Genomic DNA, 17,371 nt, shown 5'->3' with positions numbered 1-17,371 from the left:
AAGCCACAGTCTTTCGGCTTCTTCAACCTTCATAACATGTGGGAATGGTTTCAAACAGCAGCGCCCTCCTTTCCCATACGAAGCACCCGTTGGGTTGGCCATTTAAAAGGAGGGGCTGTACTGGCATCCAAAGTCTTCAGGGCAAATTAATCATTAAACACGCTTGCTTTTAAACCATGCATTATATTTATAAAGGTACACTCACCAGAGGTGCCTTCTCCGGCTTCATGGTCCGTGAGCCCGCCTTGGGAGGGCTGGGAGGGTATTGGCTCCAGGGTGATAAACAGTTCCTGGCTGTCGGGGTTTCTCCACTTGCGTGCTGTGCGCTATCCTCATCCTCCTCCACCTCCTCATCTTACTCGTCCCCAAAATCCTCATCCCTGTTGCTTGAGACTTCCCCCTTGCAGGTGTCCATGGACAGGGGTGGGATAGTGGTTGGGCCCCCCCCCTAAAATGCATGCAGCTCATCATAGAAGCAGCATGTCTGGGGCTCTGACCTGGAGTGGCCATTTGCCTCTTTGTTTTTTTGGTTGGCTTGCCTGAGCTCCTTAATTTTCATGCAGCACTGCTGCGGGTTCCTGTTGTATAGAATCATAGAATATCAGGGTTGGAAGGGACCTCAGGAGGTCATCTAGGCCAATCCCCTGCTCAAAGCAGGACCAATCCCCAGACAGATTTTTGCCCCAGATCCCTAAATGGCCCCCTCAAGAATGGGTTTAGCAGGCCAATGCTCAAACCACTGAGCTATCCCTCCCTCCCCCATCTCTGTCCATCATGCCCTTGGAGTTTTTTTTCAAATATGTTGGCATTTCGTCTTTTGGAACGGAGTTCTGATAGCACAGATTCATCTCTCCAAACAGCAATTAGATCCAGTACCTCCCATTTGGTCTATGCTGGTGCTCTTTTTGCAATTCTGGCACCTGTGCTGATGAGCTCGCCACGCTGGCCAAACAGGAAATGAAATTCAAATGTTCCCAGGGCTTTTGCTGTGTACCTGGCTAGTTTATCTGAGTTGAAAGTGCTGTCCAGAGTGGTCACAATGGAGCACTCTGGGATAGCTCCCGGAGGCCAATAACATTGAATTGTGTCCACACTACCCCAAATTTGACCTGGTGATGTCGATTTCAGTGCTAATCCCCTCATCGGGGAGGAGTACAGAAAATCATTTTAAGAGCCCGTTTTGTCGACAAAAATAGCTTCGTCGTGTGGACGGGTGCAGGGTTAAATCGATCTAACGCTGCTAAATTTGACCTAAACTCGTAGTGTAGACCAGGGCTGAGTGATCTTATAGGTCTATTCCAGTGGTTCTCAAACTTTTATTTTCACAGACCACTTGAAAAATTGCTGAGGGTCTCGGCGGACTACTTAATGATCTTTCCAAATGTTTGTACTGTTAGCTAACTATTGTAAAGCACTTTGGATAAAAGCACTATATAAAAAAACTTAATAATAATTAACTTTTTTTGTTCTACAAATAAAATCACACAACTCATATTTTAATATCAGTGATCTTACCTTTCTAATGCGACCTTTCTAAGTCTTACCTTTCTAACCTGCTACGGCAGCCCTGGGACTGGGAAGAAGGGCCCCCCCCTCCCCCACTGCAGCAGCCCCTGAGCTGGGGCTGGGAAGGAGGGGGGTCTCTCCCCCGCCACAGCAGCCACAGAGCTGGGGCTGGGAAGGAGGGGGGTCTCTCCCCCGCCACAGCAGCCCCTGAGCTGGGGCTGGGAAGGAGGGGGGTCTCTCCCCCGCCACAGCAGCCACAGAGCTGAGGCTGGGAAGGAGGGGGGTCTCTCCCCCGCCACAGCAGCCACAGAGCTGAGGCTGGGAAGGAGGGGGGGGTCTCTCCCCTGCCACAGCAGCCACAGAGCTGAGGCTGGGAAGGAGGGGGGTCTCTCCCCTGCCACAGCAGCCACAGAGCTGAGGCTGGGAAGGAGGGGGGGGTCTCTCCCCCGCCACAGCAGCCACAGAGCTGAGGCTGGGAAGGAGGGGGGTCTCTCCCCCGCCACAACAGCCACAGAGCTGAGGCTGGGAAGGAGGGGGGGTCTCTCCCCGCAGCTGCAGCACTGGAGCTGGGGAAAGTCGTTTCTTTCTCTGGCCGCCGCAGCCCTACATATCCCAAATTCCCCCCACCCCCTTTTCTCACCCCACTTCCCCCTCCCACCTGCCCCCTATTCCCCCCAACGGCACCACCTCACCTCATATGTGCCTCTTCTCCAGGTCCAGGTATCTAATTATTGGAGCCATGCCTGCGTGGCTCCACTAATTAGGTGGGTGCCCTTCATTCTCTTGTGTACAGCCGCCCAGGCACACACCTTAGAGGGAACTATCCGCGGACCACCCGAATGGAGCTCGCGGACCCTATCTTTAACTTCCCTGGTTCAATCACACCTATGAAGCAGAGTAGAACAGAAACCTATGTATCCACTCAAACAAAAGGAAATTAATTTTTTACCTCCTACTGCTAGAGATATAAATAAAGAGTAATTGAGGGATAGTTAAAAAGAAACTCTGCTTCAGCAGATCAGAATTAATAGTTTATTACCTCTTCAATTTTAATAACCATTGAAGAAGTTAACCAAGTTACTGAGCAGCAGAAAAATTGAATGTCTGACTGCAATAGACAGCAAAGGTAGAAGAATAATTATCCCCTTTAAAACACTTTGATATCATTATTGCAGCAAATTATGATTGAACTCACTTTTACTTGCATATATCAGCACTGTATAGTCAGACTTCTCAGCTTTCTTATTGAAAGAATGTTGATTTTGACAGATTTTAAACTTTTTCCAGTCTAGAGAGGGAATGTCTTTAAAAATGTGAATTTTACGTTTTAAAAGGCTTCAACACTAAGTTAAGGGAATAGATTCTACCTTTAGAAGGGGGTATAATAGGGATCTGAGGGCAGAAATTGGCCCTAAGATGCAGATAGTATTTTCAAGTCTCCAGACATAGTCCAAAGACCAACATAATTCAATAGCTTGATGGCAAAATGACTGGCAATTGCTTGAGGCCAGCCTCTACTTTACAACCAATTAAATCGGTCATACTGAAAGGTGAACTGTCAGGCTGGAAGGAGATTACTAGTAGAGTTCCGCAGGGATTGGTCTTGGGATCATTCTTATTTACATTTTTATTAATGACCTTGGCACAAACAGTAGGAATGTGCTAATAAAATGTATGGATGACACAAAGTTGAAAGATAGTACCAATTCAGAGGAGGACTGGAATATCATACAAGAAAATCTGGAAGATTTTGAAAACTGGAGTAATAGAAATGGGATGAAATTGAATAGTGCAAAGTGCAAGATAATGCACTTTAGGGACTAACAACAGAATTTTTGCTATAAATTGGGGACTTATCTGTTGCAAGTAATAGAGGAGAAAGACCTGGATGTATTGTTGATCACACAATGAGTATGAAAAAGGATAATGAAATTCTAGGATGGATCAGGCAAGGTATTTCCAGTAAAAATAGGGAAGGGTTAGTACCATTATTTAAGGCACTGGTAAGACCTCATCTGGAAAACTGTGCAATTCTGTTCTCTCATGTTTAAGAAAGATGAATTCAAACTGGAACAGGTGCAGAGAAGGGTTACCATGATGATCAGAGCAATGGAAAACCTACCTTAGGAGAGGAGACTCAAAGAGCTTGACTTGTTTAGACAAAGGCTGAGGGAAGATAGGATTACTCTCTATAAGTACGTCAGAGGGATAAATACCAGGAAGGGAGAGGAGTTATTTAAGTTAAGTGCCAATGTTGACACAAGAATAAATGGCTATAAATTGGCCATCAACAAGTTTAGGCTTGAAATTAGATGAAGGTTTCTAACCATCAGAGGAGTGAAGTTCTGGAATAGCCTTCAAGGGGAGCAAAAAACCTAACTGGCTTCAAGATTTAGCTTTATAAGTTTATAGAGGGGATGGTATGATGAGACTGTCTATAATGGCATGTGGCTGATCTGCAACTGCTAGTAGGAACTATCCCCAGCAGTTGCTGTTGGGACACTAGATGGGGAGGGCTCTGATTTACTACAGAGAATTCTTTCCTGGGTGTCTGGCTGTTGTGTTTTGACAAAATGCTCAGGGTCCAACTGATTGCCAGATTTGGGACTGGGATGGAATTTTCCCTGGGTCCAAATTGGAAGATGTCCTGGGTTTTTTTCATCTTCCTCTGTAGCATGGGGCCCAGGTCACTTGCAGGTTTAAACTAGAGAGAATGGTGGATTCTCTGTAACTTGAAGTCTTTAAATCATGATTTGAGGACTTCAGTAACATAGCCAGAGGTTATGGGTCTACAGGAGGGGTGGGTGAGGTTCTGTGGCCTGCAATGTGCAGGAAATCAGACTAGATAATCACAATGGTCCCTCTTAGCCTTAAATGAATCTAAATTATATATTTTCCATAAATGCACATTCAATTTCTCTAGAAAATATTTCAGTTAATGTGATAGCTCAGTCAATGTATGATTTTCCCTGTTCCACGCTCCTGTACTGATTCCAGCCCTTATGTATAAAAATATTGCTTTTAAAATGCACATGTCTATAGAGGTTTTAAAATTTGCCTCCCATAGGCACTTTATTTTTTATAGAAAATACAGAAAGATTATAATTGTAGAGATGTAGCAGTTTACTAGAAATTAAAATATGTGCATAAAACAATAATATATAATCTCTTTTATAATATCAGATGTTCAAAATGGCCTCTAAAATTGCACCTGGTTTCTCTGTTCTCATACTTTTTTGTGCCCAAATACTTAGATTTATGAGTGCACACTTACCCATGCAAATCAGGTAGGTAGGTATCAAATAAGTTATTTCCATGTAAATGAGTTTGCACAAGCAAATACCATGTTTGTGTTTGCTGAGAAAACAACCTTGCATAGTAACTTGGGTGTAAAAAATTCAAAGTGAGGGTAGCAGTGTGTTGCATGCCCTTCGAAAATTTATTGAATTGTAATGTAAGAGGCCAGTCCTACAAGTTTGTGTCACACAAACTATGCAAAGAGCTTCCAGGATTGGGCACTTCAAGCAATAAAAGCTTGAAGAAGAATTATATAATACATAAAATCACCTAAAGGCAATATTAAAATAAATTTTAATAACTTTAGGGCCAAATTCTATTGCTGAATGCATTGATTTTCACTGCAATAAATAGGGCCACATGGGTGTACTTGGGGTCACATTTTGCTGTAAGCAAGTGAGGGACTTTCCTTTAGTATGAAAGTAGAGAACTTCTAACACAACAAGCACAGTGTGAAGTTCTCAGTCAGCAGCATGCAAAAAGACTTGGGTGAACAGAGAGTATCGTATAACTGTAAGGTGTAAGAGATCTGGCAGGTGTATAAGGAAGAAGCAGATAAGTAAGTCGGGGCAGGAAAAAAATATGACTTTATAAGGAAAGGTCCCAATATGAAATGTTGAAATGAATATGATATGTTGAAAATTGGTAGTAACAGAGCATCAAAGAAGAAAGATATGATTAAAAATTTAGTCCCAGTCAAGTCCGTCTAATGCATCTTAGTTCCACTGTAGAGAATGCAGGGCATTTGCAGGAAGGTTGGCATGCAGAAAATCAAGCCTGCTAGTGATGAATGCATGTATATGTTTTGTGGCTTGGCTTGACTGAATGGAATGCTGTATCTTGAAAATATTTTAAGCATGATTAAAACCTGACTGAGTGATGGCATCAATATGTCAAGCAGAAGAAAGCTCCATTACTCTAGAGAAAGTCAGCAAGGGCTATTAGGCACATTCTGTCAAGCAAAGAAGCAAGCCACGATGGATTCACCACAAACTTTTTCAAGGAGTCTAATGTAGATCTTATAACCAACAGTGACTGAAGCTTTTAATACCCTCTGGTCAGCTGAATCCCTGCGCTTGCACTGTCTGAGGTAATACATTTAAAAAATATAAAATGGGGATATTGGGTACTACTGCTTAATTTCTTTTATACATTATGATGCCTAAGTATTGTCTAAAATTCTCTAGATGGGAATTTCAGACATTATCCCACACTTTACAGCTGCAGACCAAACTGGTCTCAGAAAGGGAACAATATCAAGAGTTGTCATATAAGTGTGAACCTGGGAGCCTCTCACTGCCAACTGGCAGAGGGCCCACCATACTGTAACTCAGATCAGGCCAGACACATTTATTACCTCCCACCCCTAACACACTGTTGACATACCTATCTAAAAGGTGACATGTTATATATGTAAGCTGGAAATATTTCTTAAAATGTGTTTGGGAGGCACGACATAAGCCCAGCCTGCCCTAGACAATGGAATGAATGTTTACCTGTCTGACTGGTTTGATTACTGGCAGAGAACAATGAAAGTACATTTACATATACAGTAAACAAAGCCCTCAAACTAACAAACAGCAGCTTAGTGGGCACACTGGGGGACAGAGTCTGGACCACAGGAATCCCTCCTGGCTCTTGAGGCAGAGACAAGGGACTCTGGGTAATATAAAGGGAGCAAAGGGCATTTTAGTTGTCCATCACTTAGTGAACAAAGGGAACAAAAGGCTTTGATTCTGTGAACATTAGCTCCCTTGGCCCCGAGGGCTGGAGATGCTGGTAACTTGATGTAAGAAAACTGCTTAGGCAAATATTGTAATTTGCCAAGGTCAAATTTTAGAAACTCGGAACGTGTTTTATTTTGTTGGGGTTTTTTTGTAACCATACCAGTCTCTTTTTCTTTTGCTTAGGATCACTTAAATTGCTGTTCTTTGTTAAAAAACTTATTCTTGTGTTATTACGAAACCATCTTAGTGCTGTGTATTAAAGTGAACCGTGAGTCTTCAGCTAACCTAAGAGGCTGGTGTGTGCTCTTTGGAGGCAGTGAACCTAATAATTTCTGTGAGCATCCAGTGAGAGGGACTGGACACTGCAGGGAGATGTGGCTGGTGAACTTCGGAACTGGGATTCACGGATTGTTATCTGCAAGCCAAGGTTTAGACTGGCAGAGTCTTGAAGAGTCTGTTGGCAAGGCAGACAGGCTAGTGTGCCAGGGGGCTGACACACATCTTAGGAGCAACAAAGCTCTCAGTTGCTGAGACAGAGGGATTACACAGTGGATCACAGTTCTGGGTGTCCTGCAGAATGTCACAATAAGGTCTATCTTTTTTTTTTTTAAAACTATAATCCATATAGCAGAAGTTTACTGCTGTTCTGATTACTGCCACCTCCTCATTCAATATAAAAAAGTCCTCCAACTGCTGCTTCATGTGTGACTTCTTTTTTCACTGGGGATATAAAAGTTCCAGAACACACTTGTAGCCTGCTTTTGTGACCTGTATTCAAAGCCAAGGGGGTGTGTGTGTGTGAATAGTGAAAATCCTCATTGCCACTTGCTGAATACAGGATATCTCTATGAAGGTAGCGAGGCATGAAGTCCATACTTCTCATTGTTTTGCTTTATGTTTATAGGGGGTACAAGTAGTGATGCCTCTAGTTAAGGTTGCTCAGCACTTTTGCAATATAAGACCCTGTTTTTAGTTGCTTATAACTTAAACAATTTGAGCTGAAACGCTCCATGTTGGGAGTCTGCCACAGGCTGATTTTGTGTGTGTGTGTGGGGGGGGCAATATCAGCTAAAGCAGTTCAGCCATTTCTGAGAATGAGGTTAGTCCAATGTATGTTTTGGTATCTTCCAAAAAAAATTCTTACAGAAGTTTCATTGAGAAGCTCTAGTGCCACCAAGCTTTGGAGTGGGGAAATGAAATTTAACAGGGGGGTTGCCCTTGTTGAAGGGATGTGCCTTTTCCTATCCATGTAAAAAATTGCCAACGTTCTAAACCACTAACAAATCTCTATTGAGCATAGTTAAGGTTGTCCATCATTTTCCACCATAAGATCCTGTTTTCAGAAACACCACCATAATGCATAGACACACCAGAGCCAAATTAAAATTGCCTGGGCACCCTTAATTCTGGCATTTCCTAACTACTGAATTCTTGACCTTGCATATTTAAGTTTATTTTAAAGTAGTTCCATTTTTTTCATGTAGTTTCTTAAGTATTTTACCTTCTACATTGATAAATAAAAAAAATCCATCATGTGGAAACACATTGACCCCATACATGGCTCATCAGCCAAGTTGAGATCTTTAGATTCACAGCACAATCCTCTACTACTTGAGATTATTGAATGACTGGTAGCAATCAGAGGTTATTATTTTTCTATGCGGAACTGTCACTAATGGGGAATGAGACACAAACTTTGCCAGTGGGTTTCACAGCTATTTGGTAGACAGCAAAGGAATATTCAGGCAAAGGAATAACAGGTTCAAATTCCAAGTTGTGGAGTGGAGTGTTCTGTAGTGGTTACAGAGACTTCCACCTCCTGTCCCCCTGAGTATGTCTCCTTCTAGTTTTATGCCTGGAACCCCAGCACCTGCCTCTGTCCTCTTACATTCTGCTATCCCCCTAGCTCCTGCCCTGTCCACCACCCTGCTCCTACCTTTCCCCTACACACATATTCTGCCCTGACCCCCTGAAACCCAGCTCCGTCCCTTTCACCTCTTGGCTTCTGCCCCAACAATCCTCCCCCCCCCCCCACACACACACATCATTCCTCACCCCTCTGCATTTGCAATTGCTTACTTCTTCTCCATCACATTATCTAGAGGTCACCAGGGCATCATTCAAAAGTATAGAAGAGACAGGCTCCATGCCAAGTTCAAGTGCCTGGCACCATAGCAGCAGTTGTAGGGAAAGTTCTGCTCAGTCCCTGCAGCCCCAGGATGGAATATGGTCAGTGCAGACAGAATCTTTGGAGAATTTAGCTGCCAAACTCTAAAAATCTGTTTGTGCATATGGTACTTATATTGCCCCCAATATGGCAGTATCTGAGTGCCTCACAATCGTTAATGTCTCACAGCGCCCCTGGGAGGTAGGGAAGTGCTATCGTCTCCATTGTATAGATGTCAGACTGAGGCATGGAGAGACTAAGTGTCTTGCCCCAAGTCACACAGGATGTCTATGGCAGAGCAGGAATTTGAACTGGGTCTCCCAAATCTCAAACTAGTTGCCTACTCACTGGACTATCCTTCCTGTTTGCATACTTCATAACATCATACTAATATAATCTATGAATAAACAAAACACATACATCAGAGATTTGTTTGCCACCTGAACATTACCAACATACTATAAAGGCTAAGATCCAATATAACATAAATTTGCTCTTGTGTTTGTGAAGAACATAACTCTTGTCCCACTATGTGACAAACAAACTAGTGCCTTTTAAATTCTAATTTAGCTTGTCTGGAAATCTTTCCCATCCAAGCCTACTATGTAGTCCTTTTGGATTCAAACTTAAAATATTTGTGTAATAACAGAAAAGTTTATATTGATCAAGGTATTCTTACTGTTAACAAAAGAAGGAATGAAATACATAGTAAAAACCGGAGTACTTGTGGCACCTTAGAGACTAACAAATTTATTAGAGCATAAGCTTTCGTGGGCCACAGCCCACTTCTTCGGATGCATATAGAATGGAACATATATTGAGGAGATATATATACACACAAAACAATTTATTTAGAGGAAAAAAACCCTAAAATATCCTTTATTAGGAACTCCCATAATGATACTGAAACACTAGAGAGCAAACTTAAAAGGTCACTCACCCTCTCAAAGATATTAACAGCTCAGTCGGTTCTATTATCACTTTAGATCAGTTATAATTGAACTGCATTTATTGTTTTTCATAGATTCATAGATTCTAGGACTGGAAGGGACCTCGAGAGGTCATCGAGTCCAGTCCCCTGCCCGCATGGCAGGACCAAATACTGTCTAGACCATCCCTGATAGACATTTATCTAACCTACTCTTAAATATCTCCAGAGATGGAGATTCCACAACCTCCCTAGGCAATTTATTCCAGTGTTTAACCACCCTGACAGTTAGGAACTTTTTCCTAATGTCCAACCTAGACCTCCCTTGCTGCAGTTTAAGCCCATTGCTTCTTGTTCTATCCTTAGAGGCTAAGGTTAACAAGTTTTCTCCCTCCTCCTTATGCCACCCTTTTAGATACCTGAAAACTGCTATCATGTCCCCTCTCAGTCTTCTCTTTTCCAAACTAAACAAACCCAATTCTTTCAGCCTTCCTTCATAGGTCATGTTCTCAAGACCTTTAATCATTCTTGTTGCTCTTCTCTGGACCCTTTCCAATTTCTCCACATCTTTCTTGAAATGCGGTGCCCAGAACTGGACACAATACTCCAGCTGAGGCCTAACCAGAGCAGAGTAGAGCGGAAGAATGACTTCTCGTGTCTTGCTCACAACACACCTGTTAATACATCCCAGAATCATGTTTGCTTTTTTTGCAACAGCATCACACTGTTGACTCATATTTAGCTTGTGGTCCACTATAACCCCTAGATCCCTTTCTGCCGTACTCCTTCCTAGACAGTCTCTTCCCATTCTGTATGTGTGAAACTGATTTTTTCTTCCTAAGTGGAGCACTTTGCATTTGTCTTTGTTAAACTTCATCCTGTTTAACTCAGACCATTTCTCCAAATTTGTCCAGATCATTTTGAATTATGACCCTGTCCTCCAAAGCAGTTGCAATCCCTCCCAGTTTGGTATCATCCGCAAACTTAATAAGCGTACTTTCTATGCCAATATCTAAGTCGTTAATGAAGATATTGAAAAGAGCCGGTCCCAAAACAGACCCCTGCGGAACCCCACTCGTTATGCCTTTCCAGCAGGATTGGGAACCATTAATAACAACTCTCTGAGTACGGTTATCCAGCTAGTTATGCACCCACCTTATAGTAGCCCCATCTAAATTGTATTTGCCTAGTTTATCGATAAGAATATCATGTGAGACCGTATCAAATGCCTTACTAAAGTCTAGGTATACCACATCCACAGCTTCTCCCTTATCCACAAGACTCGTTATCCTATCGAAGAAAGCTATCAGATTGGTTTGACATGATTTGTTCTTTACAAATCCATGCTGGCTGTTCCCTATCACCTTACCACCTTCCAATGTTGCAATGTTAAACCATCACTTTATATTTTAATAGTTTTTAATGCACTTCATTACTGGATATAAAAAAGCCAAATTTTGCTCTCAGCTTCATCCATACACATCCACTGATGACAAACCATCTATTCTCATTAATCCATGGGCTTGTGGGTGTGTAAGTGGCAGCAGAATTTGGCTCTGTGATGTGGTGTCTACACCACACAGGGGTGAAAGGGTTAATGTGGGCCGAAGATGCCAATGAACCCACCTGGTTGCATGTAGAGGGTGGATCAGGCCAAATTAATGATGAAACCCAGCTGGGGAGGGGATGGATGGTGCTATCACAGAAAAAGTTTAGAGCAAAATGGGCTGGGCCACTGTGAGAGAAGAAGGGAGAGTGTGGGCTGGCTTGAGTTTGAAGAGTTTGAAGAGGGGCTGGCTGAGCTGGAGCTGGTCTGAAGGTTGGTGTCTGGCTAAAGACAGTGAGGCTGGGCTGCAGGAGCAGGCTGAATGGAGGGCTGTAGCACACCCTGACCCCCACCTGAAATGAGGATGAACATTGAAACTGACAATGGAGGTGCTGGGGCGGGGGGAAGAAATTTGCCTTGGACTATGAAACAGCAGGGGATGAGGAATGGTCTCAGATTAAGAAAAAGAAAGAAAAAAATACTAGATATATCAGGATTTGAAGAAGGAGGAGTGCATGGACATGGAAAACAAAAATAGGATCAAAATCAACATTTCATAATTGTCAAATTAGTTACAGAAGATGTGAAAATAAGAGATGTTAACCCCCTGAAAATAGCAGGAATGGATAAAGTGAAGTGTTGGTGACATACAATGAACCAAAAGAATGCAGGGTGGAGATCTATGGATACAATGTACACATAAAGAGCAAGCTGAAAATCTTCTTAAAAATGTAACTTTAGGAAAATAAGTTACTTGTCAACTGCCTAAATTCCTGGCGGAGGCAAGAGGGGTTATGTATGGAGTGCCAGTAGGATTGCCTGAGGATGATATTAAAAAGAGTATAGGTGAAGACAAAGTATTGTTTGTTAAATGGCTACTTAGTTGGGAGAAGGAGAAAATAATCTATATCTGTACGCATAACACTTAAAGGTGGGACACTTCTAGATAGGATCCAACTGGAGTATCAATCTTTCTGGGTTACACCATATAATCCTCCCCTCACCCCTGCCTTCTTGATGAGGGGCTATAATTATCAAAAGTTTAGACATGTGCCAGCTATTTCTAAGTGAACAATGAGGTGCAGTAAATGTGGAGGAAATCACTCACATGAGAACTGTGTAGAAGGAACACAACCTAAATGCAGCAATTGCAGAAGAAAGCATAGTGCAGAATATAAAGTATGTGCAGATGCAAAATGAGCTGGAGCAATACAAAACCCTAAACTCATTCATAAAGCATCATATATGGAGGCTACCAAAAGGTTCCCATTGCAGAAAATAGAAAAAGAAAAATACTCAAGTAAGAGAAAAGATGTACAGGGCAGCTGAACAGATCTGTGGTATGATAATATGAGAAGAATGTGAGAGGATGTATTTCTTGTAGGTTGAGAAAAGTTTATAGCATTCATTATAGAAGTAATTAGCTGCACCCTGCAGATGGGAAAAAGAAACTGAAAGGATTACAATTATAGAAAAAGCGGCAGAAAAATATCTAAAGTTAGACAACCTCTCAACAGACCACTTTCATGCAATTTTAAATGAAGGCAATAATACATCTTAAATAACATGGTCTTAATGATCCTTAGCTGGAATGCACATAGTTTAATAATGTATGGACAGGAATTTTAAAAAGCCATCTTTGAAATGGGAAAAAAGCCTGGTGTGATATATGTGCAAGAAAACATGGCTAATAAGCAATCTTGTTTTCAATCTACCAGGATATGATGTACTCTGAAGGGATCAAGAGGTTACTAGAGGAAGAGGGTCTGTATATTTATAAAAGAGGGACTCAGATGCATTGAAATGGATGTGCAGAAACTAAGTTTTGAATATAATGCTATTGAGATTCCCATGCAACACAAAAACAAACAAACAAACAAACAAAACAAAACAATATCCACTTGTTAAGAATGTCAAAAACCCATTCATAATTTGTGGAGACTTTAATAGCCATAATGAACTATGGGGAAATAAGAAAACCAACCTACATGGTAAATGCTTAGAACAATTTACTGATATGCATCACCTGGTAATATTGAATACAAGAGCACCTACTAGATTTAAGTCAGTGGATGGATCCTTTTCTGTTTTAGATTTGGAAATTGCAACGAATAATATAGCTAGTAAATACAGCTGGGAAATTCATAAAGAAGACAGAATGGGAAGTGATCACTACCTTATGCTTATTGAGTACCAAGTCCACAGAAATATCAAAATCAGAACAAGAGTTCCTAGCTGAAATTTTCAAAAAGCTGATTGTGGTCTTTTCAAGATTAAATATGATGAATATTTGTGCAGTAAATGTACAAGTGACAATCTACAAGAATTCTATAACAATGTAATGAAAGGAATCACAGCAGCAGCTGATCTGGCCATATACAAAACAGGAAATTGCCCCCGATTTAGAAATCTGGTTTCATGATGGAATGAGGATAGCAAATTAGAAATCAAGGAAATAAATAAGGCATACAAGGAAACAAAACACACAATGAATAGTAAAGACTTAGTGAATTATAAAAGATGTAAGGCAGTGGCAGTCAAAAAGACAAAATTAAAAAAGGTTGAGAAATTTCTGAGGGAAATGGAACAAGATTCAAAGCTTCAGAAATATATAAGCAAATTCAAAGAATGAATGGAATTCAAAGTAAAAGTAAATGCATACCTGATCTTATTGTAAACAATGAAATTGAGGTCTCCAACTTAGGAAGTGCAGACATTTTAGCAAAAGAATTCCGAAAGGTCAGTAGTGATCTGAATCAAAGCAATGAGCTTTATGAGGAAAATGAGGTTATTGAGAAAAACTGTGAACTATTAAATGGCTGGAGAGAATATACTGATGATGTGTTAAACAAAAAATTTAGTATGCAGGAGCTTATTGCAGCCATTAGAAAAACGAAAAATACAGCTCCAAGTAAAGATAACATAACAACAGAGAGTCCTGTGAAAACGAAAAATACAGCTCCAAGTAAAGATAACATAACAACAGAGAGTCCTGTGGCACCTTTAAGACTAACAGATGTATTGGAGCATACAATTGCCCACTTCGCCGGATGCATGTAATGGAAATTTCCAGGGGCAGGTATAAATATGCTGGCAAGAATCAGTCTGGAGATAACGAGGTTAGTTCAATCAGGGAGGGTGAGGTCCTCTGCTCGCAGTAAAACTGGGAGCAGAGGACCTCACCCTCCCTGATTGAACTAACTGCGAGCAAAGGACCTCACCCTCCCTGATTGAACTAACCTGATTGAGCAAAGGTAAAACTGCGAGCAGAGGACCTCACCCTCCCTGATTGAACTAACCTCGTTATCTCCAGACTGATTCTTGCCAGCATATTTATACCTGCCCCTGGAAATTTCCATTACATGCATCCGACGAAGTGGGCATTCACCCACGAAAGCTTATGCTCCAATACATCTGTTAGTCTTAAAGGTGCCACAGGACTCTCTGTTGCTTTTTACAGATCCAGACTAACACGGCTACCCCTCTGATATAAGTAATTAAATGATTCAACTCTTATCAGAAGGGAGTCTAAAGATTCTATTGCAGTTATATAATGATATATGGGGAGGAAAAGGACTGCTGCCAATAGAATGGAAACAGCATTGGTGATACCAACTAGGAAACCAGGAAAGGATATGTACAAGACCTGATGCTTACTGGCCTATTGCCCTCACATCATAGGTGGGAAAATTCATGGAAAAAATTATAAATGTCAGACTAGTGGAATAGTTAGAGGAAAATATTATAACTGTTATTATAACTGAGGTATAAAAGTGGTTTCAAAAAAGGAAGATGTACAGTTGACCATACAGTGAGACTAGAAATGGAGGTACAAAAAAGTATAAGGACTAAGAACTTTAAAAGAGTCTTCTGGGACATTGAAAAAGCACATCACATGCTATGGAGGCAAGGCCTCCTATATACACTAGCCAAAACTGGAATAAAAGGGAGAATGTTTTTTGGTGGCTGAGGGACTTTTTAAGTGACAGAACTATACAAGTCAAAGTGGCAACCACTTTATCAAAACCTTACATGCTGACAAACAGAATTCAACAAGGGAGTATTATCAGCCCTACTTTGTTTTCCATTATGATAGAAGACCTCCGGGAAGTGTGCAGATGGGAATAAGTATTTTCCTTTTTGCAGATGGCTGTGTTATATGGACTAAGCATAAAATACTTAAAAGTAGCCATAGAAAAGACAAGTGAGGAACTCCAGAGAATTTCCAAGTGGGGAAATGACTGGGGATTAAAATTCTCTATTACAAAAACTAAGGGAATGCTTTTAACTTGGAAGAAAATTAGGGAAGGCTGGAACTTATTTCTTTATAGTGAAAAAAATTGAGATATTTCAAAATGTTATGTTCCTAGAAGTAGTGTTTGATAATAAATTAACTTGGAAAGGCCACATACATAATATCATACAAAATGTAAAAGTAGGATGAACTAACTTAAAAGTATAGCTGTAAATAAATGGTATGTTGATAGGAAGGTACTGATGATGCTGTACAGAACATTGATAAGACCAGCTTTAGACTATGGATGTTAAGCTTTTGGTTCAGCCTCAGAAAAACAACTCTTAGAAATTTGGAACTGCTCCAGGCCTGAGCTCTGTGATTGGCTTGTGCAATGATAACACCAGTGTATGTGCTGCAAAGAACCACTGGAGAAGCACCTATAAATCTAAGGATGACACTATTAGATCTTTCCTTCTGGGCAAAGGTAAAAGAGAATCATGAAAATAGAAGCATACACCAGATTTATGAGGATTGCTGGGAGCTGAGTAGGCAAAATTATGTCGATTGCCACAGACTTCCTCATACTCATACAGGATCAAAAAAATGGGTAAAAGAGAGATGTAAAAAAAAAAAAAGGAATATAGAGATAACTAAAACTTTTTGGTCATGGGAAATCAATTTACAGCTGGACAGCTATTCCCCCATTTGTGGATTTGGAATTGTATGGAAAAAAACATACAGTATGACCAATGAAATTTCTGAATGTATTTATGAAAAATGGGGCTAGCTTTGTCAAGTCTATGCAGACGAATGGCTCAAAAGATGACAGCATAGGTAGAGTGGGAACAGCCTTCTGCGTTCCTAGTCTTGGAATCCAGCAATCTAAAAGGCTATCAAATTATAGACTCATAGACTCATAGACTTTAAGGTCAGAAGGGACCAATATGGTCATCTAGTCTGACCTCCCGCATGATGCAGGCCACAAAAGCTGACTCACCCACAACAGAATCTTCCAGCCTGCGACCCCTGCCCTATGCTGCGGAGGAAGGCGAAAAACCTCCAGGGCCTCTGCCAATCTACCCTGGAGGAAAATTCCTTCCCGACCCCAAATATGGCGATCAGCAGAACCCCGAGCATACAGGCAAGATTCTACAGCCGGACTCTCATTTTACCCGCTATGGCCCGTTAATGCCTATTTGACTAAAATCACATTATCCCATCAAACCATTCCCTCCATAAACTTATCAAGCCTAATCTTGAAGCCAGAGAGGTCCTTCGCCCCCACCGTTTCCCTCGGAAGGCTGTTCCAAAATTTTACCCCTCTGACGGTCAGAAACCTTCGTCTAATTTCAAGCCTAAACTTCCCCACGGCCAGTTTATATCCATTCGTTCTCGTATCCACATTACTACTAAGCTGAAATAATTCCTCTCCCTCCTTGGTATTAATCCCTTTGATATATTTAAAGAGAGCAATCATATCCCCCCTCAGCCTTCTTTTGGTTAGGCTAAACAAACCGAGCTCCTCGAGTCTCCTTTCATAGGAAAGGTTTTCCATTCCTCGGATCATCCTAGTGGCCCTTCTCTGTACCCGTTCCAGTTTGAGTTCATCCTTTTTAAACATAGGAGACCAGAACTGCACACAGTACTCCAAATGAGGTCTCACCAGCGCCTTGTATAACGGAAGCAGCACCTCCCTGTCCCTACTAGAAATACCTCGCCTAACGCATCCCAAGATCGCATTAGCTTTTTTCACAGCCACGTCACATTGCCGACTCATAGTCATCCTGCGATCAACCAGGACTCCGAGGTCCTTCTCCTCCTCCGTCACTTCCAACCTATGCGTCCCTAACTTATAACTAAAATTCTTGTTAGTCATCCCTAAATGCATCACTTTACACTTCCCACTATTGAATCTCATCCTATTATTGTTACTCCAATTTACAAGGTCATCCAAGTCTCCCTG

The sequence above is a fragment of the Emys orbicularis genome, chromosome 2, assembly GCF_028017835.1.
Source record: "Emys orbicularis isolate rEmyOrb1 chromosome 2, rEmyOrb1.hap1, whole genome shotgun sequence".
NCBI lineage: Eukaryota > Metazoa > Chordata > Testudines > Emydidae > Emys > Emys orbicularis.
The sequence above is the reverse complement of the archived record's forward strand: the minus strand, read 5'-3'. Positions refer to the sequence as shown.